Here is a 13,391-nt window from a genome sequence, read left to right as displayed (position 1 = left end):
CTCTGCAGCTTTCGAGGGCAATTCGAACGTACATGCGTCCATTCGGCCTCCCTCTGCACCGTTTGAGCGGAATTCGAACGTACGTCCGTCCTTTCGGCCTCCTTCTGCACCGTTCTAGTGCAATTCGAACGTACATGCGTATTCGGCCTCCCTCTGCACCGTTCGAGCAGAATTAGAACGTACGTGCGTCCTTTTGGTCTCCCTCCGCACTGTGCGAGCGGCATTCGAACGTACGTCCGTCCTTTCGTCTTCCCTCTGCACCGTTAGAGCGAAATTCAAAAGTACTTGCGTCCGTTTGGCTTCCCTCTGCACCGTTCGAGCGCAATTCGAACACACGTGCGTCATTTCGGCCTCCCTCTTCACCGTTCGAGAGCAATACGAACGTACGTACGTCCGTTCGGCGACCCTCTGCAGCTTTCGAGGGCAATTCGAACGTACATGCGTCCATTCGGCCTCCCTCTGCACCGTTTGAGCGGAATTCGAACGTACGTCCGTCCTTTCGGCCTCCCTCTGCACCGTTCTAGTGCAATTCGAACGTATGTGCGTCCGTTCATCCTCATTCTGCACCGTTCGAGCGGAATTCGAAAGTACGTGAGTCCGTTAGGCTTCTCTCTGCACCGTTCGATCGGAATTCGAACGTAATTACGTGTGTTAGGCCTCCCTCTGAACCGTTCGAGCGGAATTCGAACGTACGTGCGTCCGATCGTCCTCCCTCTGTAACGTTCTAGCGCAATTCGAACGTACGTGCGTTTGTTCAGCCTCCCTCTGCCTCGTTCGAGCGCAATTCGAACGTACGTGCGTACTTTCAGCCTCCCTCCTCACCGTTCGAGCGCAATTCGAACGGACATGCGTCCATTCGGCATCCCTCTGCACGGTTCGAGCTTAATTCGAACGTACGTACGCCCGTTCGTCCCCATTCTGCACCGTTCGAGTCGAATTCGAACGTTCGTCCGTCCTTTCGGCCTCCCTCTGCACCGTTCTTGTGCAATTCGAACGTACGTGCGTATTCGGCCTCCCTCTGTGCGTCCGTATGTGCGTCCGTTCGTCCTCATTCTGCACCGTTCGAGCGGAATTCGAAAGTACGTGAGTCCGTTAGGCTTCTCTCTGCACCGTTCGATCGGAATTCGAACGTACATGCGTCCGTTCGGCCTCCTCCACCGTTCGAGGGCAATTCGAACGTACATGCATCCATTCGGCCTCCCTCTGCACCGTTCGAGCTGAATTCGAACGTACGTGCGTCCATTCGGCCTCCTTCACCGTTCGAGTGCAATTCGAACGTTCGTGCGTCCGTTCGGCATCCCTCTGCACCGTTCGAGCGGAATTCGAACATACGTCCGTCCTTTCGGCCTCCCTCTGCACCGTTCTAGTGCATTTCGAACGTATGTGCGTATTCGGCTTCCATCTGGACCGTTCGGGCATAATTCGAACGTACGTGCGTTCGTTCGTCCTCATTCTGCACCGTTCGAGCGGAATTCGAACGTACGTACGTCCATTCGGCCTCCCTCTGCACCGTTCCAGCGGAATTCGAAAGTACGTGAGCCCGTTAGGATTCTCTCTGCACCGTTTGAGCAGAATTGGAACGTACGTGCGTCCGTTCGGCCTCCCTCTTCTCCGTTCGAGCGCAATTCGAACGTACGTACGTGTGTTAGGCCTCCCTCTGAACAGTTCGAGCGCAATACGAACGTACGTGCGTCCGTTCGTCGACCCTCTGCACCATTCGAGAGCAATTCGAACGTACATGGGTCGATTCGGCCTCCCTCCGCACCGTTCGTGCAGAATTGGAAAGTACGTGCGTCCGCTCGGCCTCCCTCTGCTCCCTTCGAGCGGATTTCTAAAATACGTGCGTCTGTTCGGCCTCCTTCTGCACCGTTCGAGCGGAATTCAAATGTAGGTGCGTCCGGTCGGCCTCCCTCTGCACCGGTCGAGCGGAATTCGAAAGTACGTGTGTCCGTTAAGCCTCCCTCTGCACCCTTCGAACGAAATTCGAACGTACGTGCGTCCGTTAGGCTTCTCTCTGCACCGTTCGAGCGGAATTCGAACGTACGTGCGTTCGTTCGGCCTCCCTCTACACCGTTCGAGCGCAATTCGAACGTACGTGCGTACTTTCGGTCTCCCTCTTCACCGTTCGAGCTCAATTCGAACGTACATGCGTCGATTCGGCCTCCATCTGCACCGTTCGAGCTGAATTGGAACGTACTTGCGTCCGTTCGTTCGCATTCTGTACCGTTCGAGTCGAATTCGAACGTACGTGCGTCCGTTCGGCCTCCCTCTGAACCGTTCGAGCTGAATTCGAACGTACTTACGTCCGTTCGGCACCGTTCGAGTCGAATTCGAACGTTCGTGCGTCCGTTCGGCATCCCTCTGCACTGTTCGAGCAGATTTGGAACGTACGTGCGTCCGTTCGGCCTCCCTCTGCTCCGTTCGAGCGCAATTCGAACGTAATTACGTGTGATAGGCCTCCCTCTGAACCGTTCGAGCGGAATTCGAACGTACGTGCGTCCGTTCGTCCTCCATCTGTAACGTTCTAGAGCAATTCGAACGTACGTGCGTTTGTTCAGCCTCCCTCTGCTTCGTTCGAGCGCAATTCGAATGTACGTGCGTCCTTTCGTCCTACCTCCTCACCGTTCGAGCGCAATTCGAACGGACATGCGTCCATTCGGCCTCCCTCTGCACCGTTCGAGCTTAATTCGAACGTACGTACGCCCGTTCGTCCCCATTCTGAGTCGAATTCGAAAGTTCGTGCGTCTGCTCGGCCTCCCACTGCACCGTTTGAGCTGAATTCGAACGTACGTCCCTCCTTTCGGCCTCCCTCTGCACAGTTCTAGTGCAATTCGAACGTACGTGCGTATTCGGCCTCCCTCTGCACCGTTCGTGCATAATTCGAACGTATGTGCGTCCGTTCGTCCTCATTCTGCACCGTTCGAGCGGAAATCGAACGTACATGCGTTCGTATGGTCTCCCTCTGCACTGTTCGAGCAGAATTCGAACGTACGTGCGTCCTTTCGGTCTCCCTCTGCACCGTTCGAGCGGAATTCGATCGTACGTGCGTCCTTACGGCCTCCCTCTGCACCGTTCGAACGAAATTCAAACGTACGTTCGTCCGTTAGGCTTCTCTCTGCACCGTTCGAGCGGAATTCGAACGTACGTGCGTTCGTTCGGTCTCCCCCTGCACCGTTCGAGCGCAATTCGAACGTACGTGCGTCCTTTCGGCCTCCCTCTTCACCGTTCGAGCGCAATACGAACGTACGTGCGTCCGTTCGGCGACCCTCTGCACCGTTCTAGCGCAATTTGAACGTACATGCGTCGATTCGGCCTCCCTCTGCACCGTTCGAGCGGCATTCGAACGTACGTCCGTCCTTTCGTCCTCCCTCTGCACCGTTCGAGCGAAATTCAAAAGTACTTGCGTCCGTTAGGCTTCTCTCTGCACCGTTCGAGAGCAATACGAACGTACGTACGTCCGTTCGGCGACCCTCTGCACCTTTCGAGGGCAATTCGAACGTACATGCGTCCATTCGGCCTCCATCTGCAGCGTTCGAGCTGAATTCGAACGTACTTGCGTCCGTTCGTCCGCATTCTGCACCGTTCGAACGAAATTCGAACGTACGTGCGTCCGTTAGGCTTCTCTCTGCACCGTTCGAGCGGAATTCGAACGTACGTGCGTTCGTTCGGCCTCCCTCTACACCGTTCGAGCGCAATTCGAACGTACGTACGTACTTTCGGTCTCCCTCTTCACCGTTCGAGCTCAATTCGAACGTACATGCGTCGATTCGGCCTCCATCTTCACGGTTCCAGCTGAATTCGAACGCATTTGCGTCCGTTCGTCCTCATTCTGCACCATTCGAGCCGAATTCGAACGTTCGGGCGTCCGTTCGGCCTCCCTCTTCACAGTTTGAGCGGAATTCGAACATACGTTCGTCCGTTCGGCCCCCTCTACGTTCGAGCGCAATTCGAACGTACATGCGTCCATTCGGCCTCCCTCTGCACCGTTCGAGCTGAATTCGAACGTACGTACGTGCGTTCGTCCTCATTCTGCACTGTTCGAGTCGAATTCGAACGTTCGTACGTCCGTTCGACATCCCTCTGCTCCGTTCGAGCGGAATTCGTAAGTACGTGAGACCATTAGGCTTTTCTCTGCACCGTTCGAGCGGAATTCGAACGTACGTGCGTTCGATCTACCTCCCTATGCACCGTTCTAGCGCAATTCGAACGTACGTGCGTCCGTTCGGCGACCCTCTGCACCGTTCTAGTGCAATTCGAACGTACGTGCGTATTCGGCCTCCCTCTGCACCGTTCGTGCATAATTCGAACGTACTTGCGTTCGATCTACCTCCCTATGCACCGTTCTAGCGCAATTCGAACGTACGTGCTTCCGTTCGGCTTCCCTCTGCACCGTTCTAGTGCAATTCGAACGTACGTGCGTATTCGGCCTCCCTCTGCACCGTTCGTGCATAATTGGAACGTACGTGCGTCCATTCGTCCTCATTCTGCACCGTTTGAGCGGAATTCGAAAGTACGTGAGTCCGTTAGGCTTCTCTCTGCACCGTTCGAGCGCGATTCGAACGTACATGCGTTCGTTCGGCCTCCCTCTGCATCGTTCGAGCGGAATTCGAACGTACGTGCGTGCTTTCGGTCTCCCTCTGCACCGTTCGAGTGGAATTCGAACGTACGTGCGTCCTTTCAGCCTCCCTCCGCACCGGTCGTGCGGAATTGGAAGTACGTACGTCCGCTCGGCCTCCCTCTGCACCTTTCGAGCGGAATTCGAATGTACGTTCGTCCGTTCGGCCTCCATCTGCTCTGTTCGAGCGGATTTCGAAAGTACGTGCGTCCGTTCGGCCTCCCTCTGCACCGTTCGAGCAGAAATCGAACGTACGTACGTCCTTTCGGCCTCACGCTGCACCGTTCGAGCGGAATTGAAATGTACTTGCGTCCGGTCGGCCTCCCTCTGCACCGGTCGAGCGGAATTCGAACGTACGTCCGTCCTTTAGGCCTCCCTCTGCACCGTTGAAGCGGAATTCAAAAGTACGTCCGTCCATTCGTCGTCATTCTGCACCGTTCGGGCGCAATTCGAACGTACGTGCTTTCGTTCAGCCTCCCTATGCACCGTTCGAGCGGAATTCGAACATACGTGCGTCCTTTCGGTCTCCCTCTGCACTGTACGAGCGGAATTCGTACGTATGTGCGTCCTTTCGGCCTCCCTCCGCACCGTTCGTGCGGAATTCGAACGAACGTGCGTTTGTTCGGCCTTCCTCTGTACCGTTCGAGCGCAATTCGAACGTACGTGCGTCCTTTCGGCCTCGCTCCTCACAGTTCGAGCGGAATTTGAACGTACGTGCGTCCGTTCGGCATCCATCTGCTCCGTTCGAGCGGATTTCGAAAGTACTTGCGTCCGTTTGTCCTCCCTCTGCACCGTTCGAGCGGAATTGGAAAGTACATGCGTCCGTTAGGCTTCTCTCTGCACCGTTCGAGCGCAATTCGAACGTACGTGCGTTTGTTAGGCCACCCTCTGCACCGTTCGAGCGCAATTCGAACGTACGTGCGTCCGTTCGGCCTCCCTCTGCTCCGTTCGAGCTTAATTCGAACGTACGTGCGTCCGTTCGGCCCCCTCCACAGTTCGTGCGCAATTCGATCGTACGTACGTCCGTTCGGCATCCCTCTGCACCGTTCGAGCGGAACTCGAACGTACATTCGTCCGTTCGGCCTACCTCTGCTCAGTTCGAACGCAATTCGAACGTACGTGCGTCCGTTCGGCCCCCTCCACCGTTCGAGCGCAATTCGAACATACATGCGTCCATTCGGCCTCCCTCTGCACCGTTTGGGCTGAATTCGAACGTACGTACGTCCGTTCGTCCTCATTCTGCACCGTTCGAGTCGAATTCGAACGTAAGTGCATCTGTTCAGCCTCCCTCTGCTCCGTTCGAGCGCAATTCGAAAGTACGTGCGTCCTTTCGGCCTCCCTCCTCACCGTTCGAGCGCAATACGAACGTACGTGCGTCCGTTCGAGGACCTCTGCACCGTTCGAGTGGAATTCGAAGGAACGTGCGTCCTTTCGGCCTCCCTCCGCACCGTTCGTGCGGAATTGGAACGTACGTGCGTGCGTTCGTCCTCCCTCTGCTCCGTTCGAGCGCAATTCCAACGTACGTGCGTTCGTTCGGCCACCTCCACCGTTCGAGCGCAATTCGAACGTACATGCGTCCATTCGGCCTCCCTCTGCACCGTTGGAGCTGAATTCAAACGTACGTACGTCCGTTCGTCCTCATTCTGCACCGTTCGAGTGGAATTCAAACGTTCGTGCGTCCGTTCGGCATCCCTCTGCACCGTTCGAGCGGAATTCGAACGTACGTGCGTCCGTTCGGCGTTCCTCTGTAACGTTCGAGCGCAATTCGAACGTACGTGCGTCTGTTCATCCTCCCTCTGCACCGTTCGAACGCAATTCGAACGTACGTTTGTCCTTTCGGCCTCCCTCCTCACAGTTCGAGCGCAATACGAACGTACATGCGTCCGTTCAGCGCCACTCTGCACCATTCGAACGCAATTCGAACGTACTTGCGCCCATTCGGCCTCGTATGTGCGTCCGTTCGGCATCCCTCTGCACCGTTCGAGCTGAATTCGAACGTATGTGCGTCCGTTCGTCCTCATTCTGCACCGATCGAGTCGAATACGAACGATCCTACGTCCGTTCGGCCCCCTGCACCGTTCGAGCAGTATTTGAACGTACGTGCGTCCGTTCAGCATCCATCTGCACCGTTCGAGCGGAATTCGTACGTACGTGCGTCCTTTCGGCCTCCCTTCGCACCGTTCGTGCGGAATTCGAACGTACGTGCGTCCTTTCGTCCTCCTTCCTCACAGTTCGAGCGCAATACGAACGTACGTGCGTCCGTTTGGCCTCCCTCTGCACCGTTCGAGCGGAATTCGAAAGTACTTGCGTCCGTTAGGCTTCTCTCTGCACCGTTCGAGCGGAATTCGTACGTACGTGCGTTCGTTCGGCCTCCTTCTGCACCGTTCGAGCGCAATTCGAACGTACGTGCGTTTGTTCGGCCTCCCTCTGCACCGTTCGAGCGCAATTCGAACGTACGTACGTACGTTCGTCTTCATTCTGCTCGTTCGTGTAGAATTCGAACGTTCGTGCGTCTGTTCGGCATCCCTCTGCACCGTTCGAGCGGAATTCGAACGTACGCGCGTCCGTTCGGCCTCCCTCTGCTCCGTTCGAGCGCAATTCGAACGTACGTACGTGTGATCGGCCTCCCAATGAACCGTTCGAGCGGAATTCGAACGTACGTGCGTACGTTCGTCCTCCCTCCTAACCGTTTGAGCGCAATACGAACGTACGTGCGTCCGTTCGTCGACCTTCTGCACCAGTCGAGCGCAATTCGAACGTTCTTGCGTCCATTCGGCCTCCCTCTGCACCGTTCGAGCTGAATTCGAACGTATGTGCGTCCGTTCGTCCTCATTCTGCACCGTTCGAGTCGAATTCGAACGTTCCTGCGTTCGTTCGACCCCCACCACCGTTCGAGCGGAATTTGAACGTACGTGCTTCCGTTCGGCATCCATCTGCACCGATCGAGCGGATTTCGAACGTACGTCCGTCATTTAGGTCTCCCTCTGCACCGTTCTAGCGCAATTCGAACGTACGTGCGTATTCGGCCTCCCTCTGCAACGTTCGTAAATAATTCGAACGTATGTGCGTCCGTTCCGCATCCCTCTGCACCGTTCAAGCGGAATTCGAACGTACGTCCGTCCGTTCGTCCTCATTCTGCACCGTTCGAGAAAATAGGAACGTACGTGTGTCCATTCGGCCTCCCTCTGCACCGTTCCAGCGGAATTCGAAATTACTTGCGTCCGTTAGGCTTCTTTCCGTACCGTTCGAGCGCAATTCGAACGTACGTCCGTTCGTTCGGCCTCCGTCTGCACCGTTCGAGTGGAATTCGAACGTACGTATGTCCTTTCGACTTCCTCCGCACCGTTCGTGCGGAATTCGAACGTACGTGCGTCTGTTCGGCCTCCCACTGCACCTTTCGAGCGAAATTCGAATGTACGTTCGTCCGTCCGGCCTCCATCTGATCATTTTCGAGCGGATTTCGAAAGTACGTGCGTCCTATCGGTCTCCCTCTGCACCGTTCGAGCGGAATTCGAACGGACGTGCGTCCTTTCGGCCTCCCTCCGCCCCGTTCATGCAGAATTGGAACGTACGTGCGTCCGTTCGGCCTCCCTCTGCACCTTTCGAGCGGAATTCGAATGTACGTTCCTCCGTTTGGCCTCCATCTGCTCCGTTCGAGCGGATTTCGAAAGTACATGCGTCCGTTCGGCCTCCCTCTGCACCGTTCGAGCGGAATTCGAAAATACTTGCGTCCGTTAGGCTTCTCGCTGCACCGTTCGAGCGCAATTCGAACGTACGTGCGTCTTTAGGCCTCCCTCATCACCGTTCGAGCGCAATACGAACGTACGTGCGTCCGTTCGGCGACCCTCTGCACCGTTCGAGCGCAATTCGAACCTACATGCGTCCATTCGGCCTCCATCTGCACAGTACGAGTCGAATTCGAACGTACTTCCGTCCGATTGTCCTCATTCTGCACCGTTCGAGTCGAATTGGAACGTTCGTGGGTCCGTTCGGCATCACTCAGCACCGTTCGAGCGGAATTCGAACGTACGTGCGTCCGTTCGGCCTCCCTCTGCTCCGTTCGAGCGCAATTCGAACGTACGTGCGTCCGTTCGGCCATCTCCACCGTTCGAGCGCAATTCGAACGTACATGCTTCCATTCGGCCTCCCTCTGCATCGTTCGAGCTGAATTGGAACGTACGTATGTCCGTTCGTCATCATTCTGCACCGTTCGAGTCGAATTCGAACGTACGTGCGTATTCGGCCTCCCTCTGCACCGTTAGTGCATAATTCGAAACTAAGTGCGTCCGTTCGGCATCCCTATGCACCGTTCAAGCGGAATTCGAACGTACGTGTTCCATTCGGCCTCCCTCTGCACCGTTCTAGCGGAATTCGAAAGTACTTGCGTCCGTTAGGCTTCTCTCTGTACCGTTGGAGTGCAATTCGAACGCACGTGCGTTCGTTCGAACTCCCTCTGCACCTTTCGAGCGGAATTCGAAAGTACGTGCGTCCTAGCGGTCTCCCTCTGCACCGTGCGAGCGGAATTCGAACGTACGTGCGTCCTTTCAGCCTCCCTCCTCACCGTTCGAGCGCAATACGAACGTACGTGCGTTCGTTCGGCAACCCTCTGCACCATTCGAGCGCATTTCGAACGTACTTGCGTCCATTCGGCCTCCCTCTGAACCGTTCGAGCTGAATTGGAACGTATCTGCGGCCGTTCGTCCTCATTCTGCACCGTTCGAGTCGAATACGAACGATCCTACGTCCGTTCGGCCCCCTCCACCGTTCGTGCGGTATTTGAACGTACGTGCGTCCGTTCGGCATCCATCTGCACCGTTCGAGCGGAATTCGTACGTACGTGCGTCCTTTCGGCCTCCCTTCGCACTGTTCGTGCGGAATTCGAACGTACGTGCGTCCTTTCGTCCTCCCTCCTCACAGTTCGAGCGCAATACGAACGTACGTGCGTCCGTTTGGCCTCCCTCTGCACCGTTCGAGCGGAATTCGAAAGTACTTGCGTCCGTTAGTCTTCTCTCTGCACCGTTCGAGCGGAATTCGTACGTACGTGCGTTCGTTCGGCATTCTTCTGCACCGTTCGAGCGCAATTCGAACGTACGTGCGTTTGTTCGGCCTCCCTCTGCACCGTTCGAGCGCAATTCGAAAGTACGTACGTACGTTCGTCTTCATTCTGCACCGTTCGAGTCGAATTCGAACGTTCGTGCGTCTGTTCGGCATCCCTCTGCACCGTTCGAGCGGAATTCGAACGTACGCGCGTCCGTTCGGCCCCCCTCTGCTCCGTTCGAGCGCAATTCGAACGTACGTACGTGTGATCGGCCTCCCAATGAACCGTTCGAGCGGAATTCGAACGTACGTGCGTACGTTCGTCCTCCCTCTGTAACGTTCGAGCGCAATTCGAACGTAAGTGCGTCTGATCAGCCTCACACTGCTCCGTTCGAGCGCAATTCGAACGTAAGTGCGTCCTTTCGGCCTCCCTCCTAACCGTTTGAGCGCAATACGAACGTACGTGCGTCCGTTCGTCGACCCTCTGCACCAGTCGAGCGCAATTCGAAAGTTCTTGCGTCCATTCGGCCTCCCTCTGCACAGTTCGAGCTGAATTCGAACGTATGTGCGTCCGTTCGTCCTCATTCTGCACCGTTCGAGTCGAATTCGAACGTTCCTGCGTTCGTTCGGCCCCCACCACCGTTCGAGCGGAATTTGAACGTACGTGCTTCCGTTCGGCATCCATCTGCACCGATCGAGCGGAATTCGAACGTACGTCCGTCATTTAGGTCTCCCTCTGCACCGTTCTAGCGCAATTCGAACGTACGTGCGTATTCGGCCTCCCTCTGCAACGTTCGTGCATAATTCGAACATATGTGCGTCCGTTCCGCATCCCTCTGCACCGTTCAAGCGGAATTCGAAATTACTTGCGTCCGTTAGGCTTCTCTCCGTACCGTTCGAGCGCAATTCGAACGTACGTGCGTTCGTTCGGCCTCCGTCTGCACCGTTCGAGTGGAATTCGAAAGTACGTGCGTCCTATCGGTCTCCCTCTGCACCGTTCGAGCGGAATTCGAACGTACGTGCGTCCTTTCGGCCTCCCTCCGCCCCGTTCATGCAGAATTGGAACGTACGTGCGTCCGTTCGGCCTCCCTCTGCACCTTTCGAGCGGAATTCGAATGTACGTTCCTCCGTTCGGCCTCCCTCTGCACCGTTCGAGCAGAATTCGAAAATACTTGCGTCCGTTAGGCTTCTCTCTGCACCGTTCGAGCGCAATTCGAACGTACGTGCGTCTTTAGGCCTCCCTCATCACCGTTCGAGCGCAATACGAACGTACGTGCGTCCGTTCGGCGACCCTCTGCACCGTTCGAGCGCAATTCGAACGTACGTACCTTTGCTCGGCCTCCCTCTGAACCGTTCGAGCGAAATTGGAACGTACGTGCGTCCGTTCGTCCTCCCTCTGTAACGTTCGAGCGCAATTCGAACGTACGTGCGTCTGTTCAGCCTCCCTCTGCTCCGTTCGAGCGCAATACGAACGTACGTGCGTCCGTTCGGCGACCCTCTGCACAGTTCGAGGGCAATTCGAACGTACATGCGTCCATTCGGCCTCCCTCTACACGATTCGAGCTTAATTCGAACGTACGTTCGTCCGTTCGTCATCATTCTGCACCGTTCGAGTCGAATTGGAACGTTCGTGGGTCCGTTCGGCATCCCTCAGCACCGTTCGAGCGGAATTCGAACGTACGTGCGTCCGTTCGGCCTCCCTCTGCTCCGTTCGAGCGAAATTCGAATGTACGTTCGTCCGTCCGGCCTCCATCTGATCATTTTCGAGCGGATTTCGAAAGTACGTGCGTCCTATCGGTCTCCCTCCGCCCCGTTCATGCAGAATTGGAACGTACGTGCGTCCGTTCGGCCTCCCTCTGCACCAGTCGAGCGCAATTCGAACGTTCTTGCGTCCATTCGGCCTCCCTCTGCACCGTTCGAGCTGAATTGGAACGTATCTGCGTCCGTTCGTCCTCATTCTGCACCGTTCGAGTCGAATTTGAACGTTCCTGCGTCCGTTCGGCCCCCTCCACCGTTCGAGCGGAATTTGAACGTATGTGCGTCCGTTCGTCATCCATCATCACCGAATTCGAACGTACTTGCGTCCGATTGTCCTCATTCTGCACCGTGCGAGTCGAATTCGAACGTTCGTGCGTCCGATCGGCATTCCTCCGCACCGTTCGAGCGGAATTCGAACGTACGTGCGTCCGTTCGGCTCCACTCTGCTCCGTTCGAGCGCAATTCGAACGTACGTACCTTTGTTCGGCCTCCCTCTGAACCGTTCGAGCGAAATTGGAACGTACGTGCGTCCGTTCGTCCTCCCTCTGTAACGTTCGAGCGCAATTCGAACGTACGTGCGTCTGTTCAGCCTCCCTCTGCTCCGTTCGAGCGCAATTCGAACGTACGTGCTTCCTTTCGGCCTCCCTCCTCACCGTTCGAGCGCAATACGAACGTACGTGCGTCCGTTCGGCGACCCTCTGCACAGTTCGAGGGCAATTCGAACGTACATGCGTCCATTCGGCCTCCCTCTACACCATTCAAGCTTAATTCGAACGTACGTTGGTCCGTTCGTCATCATTCTGCACCGTTCGAGTCGAATTGCAACGTTCGTGGGTCCGTTCGGCATCCCTCAGCACCGTTCGAGCGGAATTCGAACGTACGTGCGTCCGTTCGGCCTCCCTCTGCTCCGTTCGAGCGCAATTCGAACGTACGTGCGTCCGTTCGGCCATCTCCACCGTTCGAGCGCAATTCGAACTTACATGCGTCCATTCGGCCTCGCTCTGCATCGTTCGAGCTGAATTGGAACGTACGTATGTCCGTTCGTCATCATTCTGCACCGTTCGAGTCGAATTCGAACGTACGTGCGTATTCGGCCTCCCTCTGCACCGTTAGTGCATAATTCGAAACTACGTGCGTCCGTTCGGCATCTCTATGCACCGTTCAAGCGGAATTCGAACGTACGTGTTCCATTCGGCCTCCCTCTGCACCGTTCTAGCGGAATTCGAAAGTACTTGCGTCCGTTAGGCTTCTCTCTGTAACGTTGGTGTGCAATTCGAACGTACGTGCGTTCGTTCGAACTCCCTCTGCACCTTTCGAGCGGAATTCGAACGTACGTGCGTCCTTTCGGCCTCCCTCCTCACCGTTCGAGCGCAATACGAACGTACGTGCGTTCGTTCGGCAACCCTCTGCACCATTCGAGCGCATTTCGAACGTACTTGCGTCCATTCGGCCTCCCTCTGAACCGTTCGAGCTGAATTGGAACGTATCTGCGTCCGTTCGTCCTCATTCTGCACCGTTCGAGTCGAATTTGAACGTTCCTGCGTCCGTTCGGCCCCCTCCACCGTTCGAGCGGAATTTGAACGTATGTGCGTCCGTTCGTCATCCATCATCACCGTTCGAGCGGAATTCAAACGTACGTCCGTCCTTTAGGCCTACCTTTGCACCGTTCTAGCGCAATTGGAACGTACGTGCGTATTCGGCCTCCCACTGCAACGTTCGTACATAATTCGAACGTGCGTGCGTCCGTTCCGCATCCCTCTGAATCGTTCAAGCGCAATTCGAACGTACGTCTGTCCGTTCGTCCTCATTCTGCACCGTTCGAGCGGAATTCGAACGTACGTGCGTCCGTTCGGCATCTATCTGAACCGTTCGAGCGCAATTCGAACGTACGTCCGTCAGTTCGTCCTCATTCTGCACCGTTTGAGCGGAATTCGAAAGTACTTGCGTCCGTTAGGCTTCTCTCTGCACCGTTCGAGTCGAT

Source organism: Octopus bimaculoides, chromosome 26, assembly GCF_046866305.1.
Source record: "Octopus bimaculoides isolate indiv1 chromosome 26, ASM4686630v1, whole genome shotgun sequence".
Lineage (NCBI taxonomy): Eukaryota > Metazoa > Mollusca > Cephalopoda > Octopoda > Octopodidae > Octopus > Octopus bimaculoides.
Note: the sequence above shows the minus strand (reverse complement) of the source record.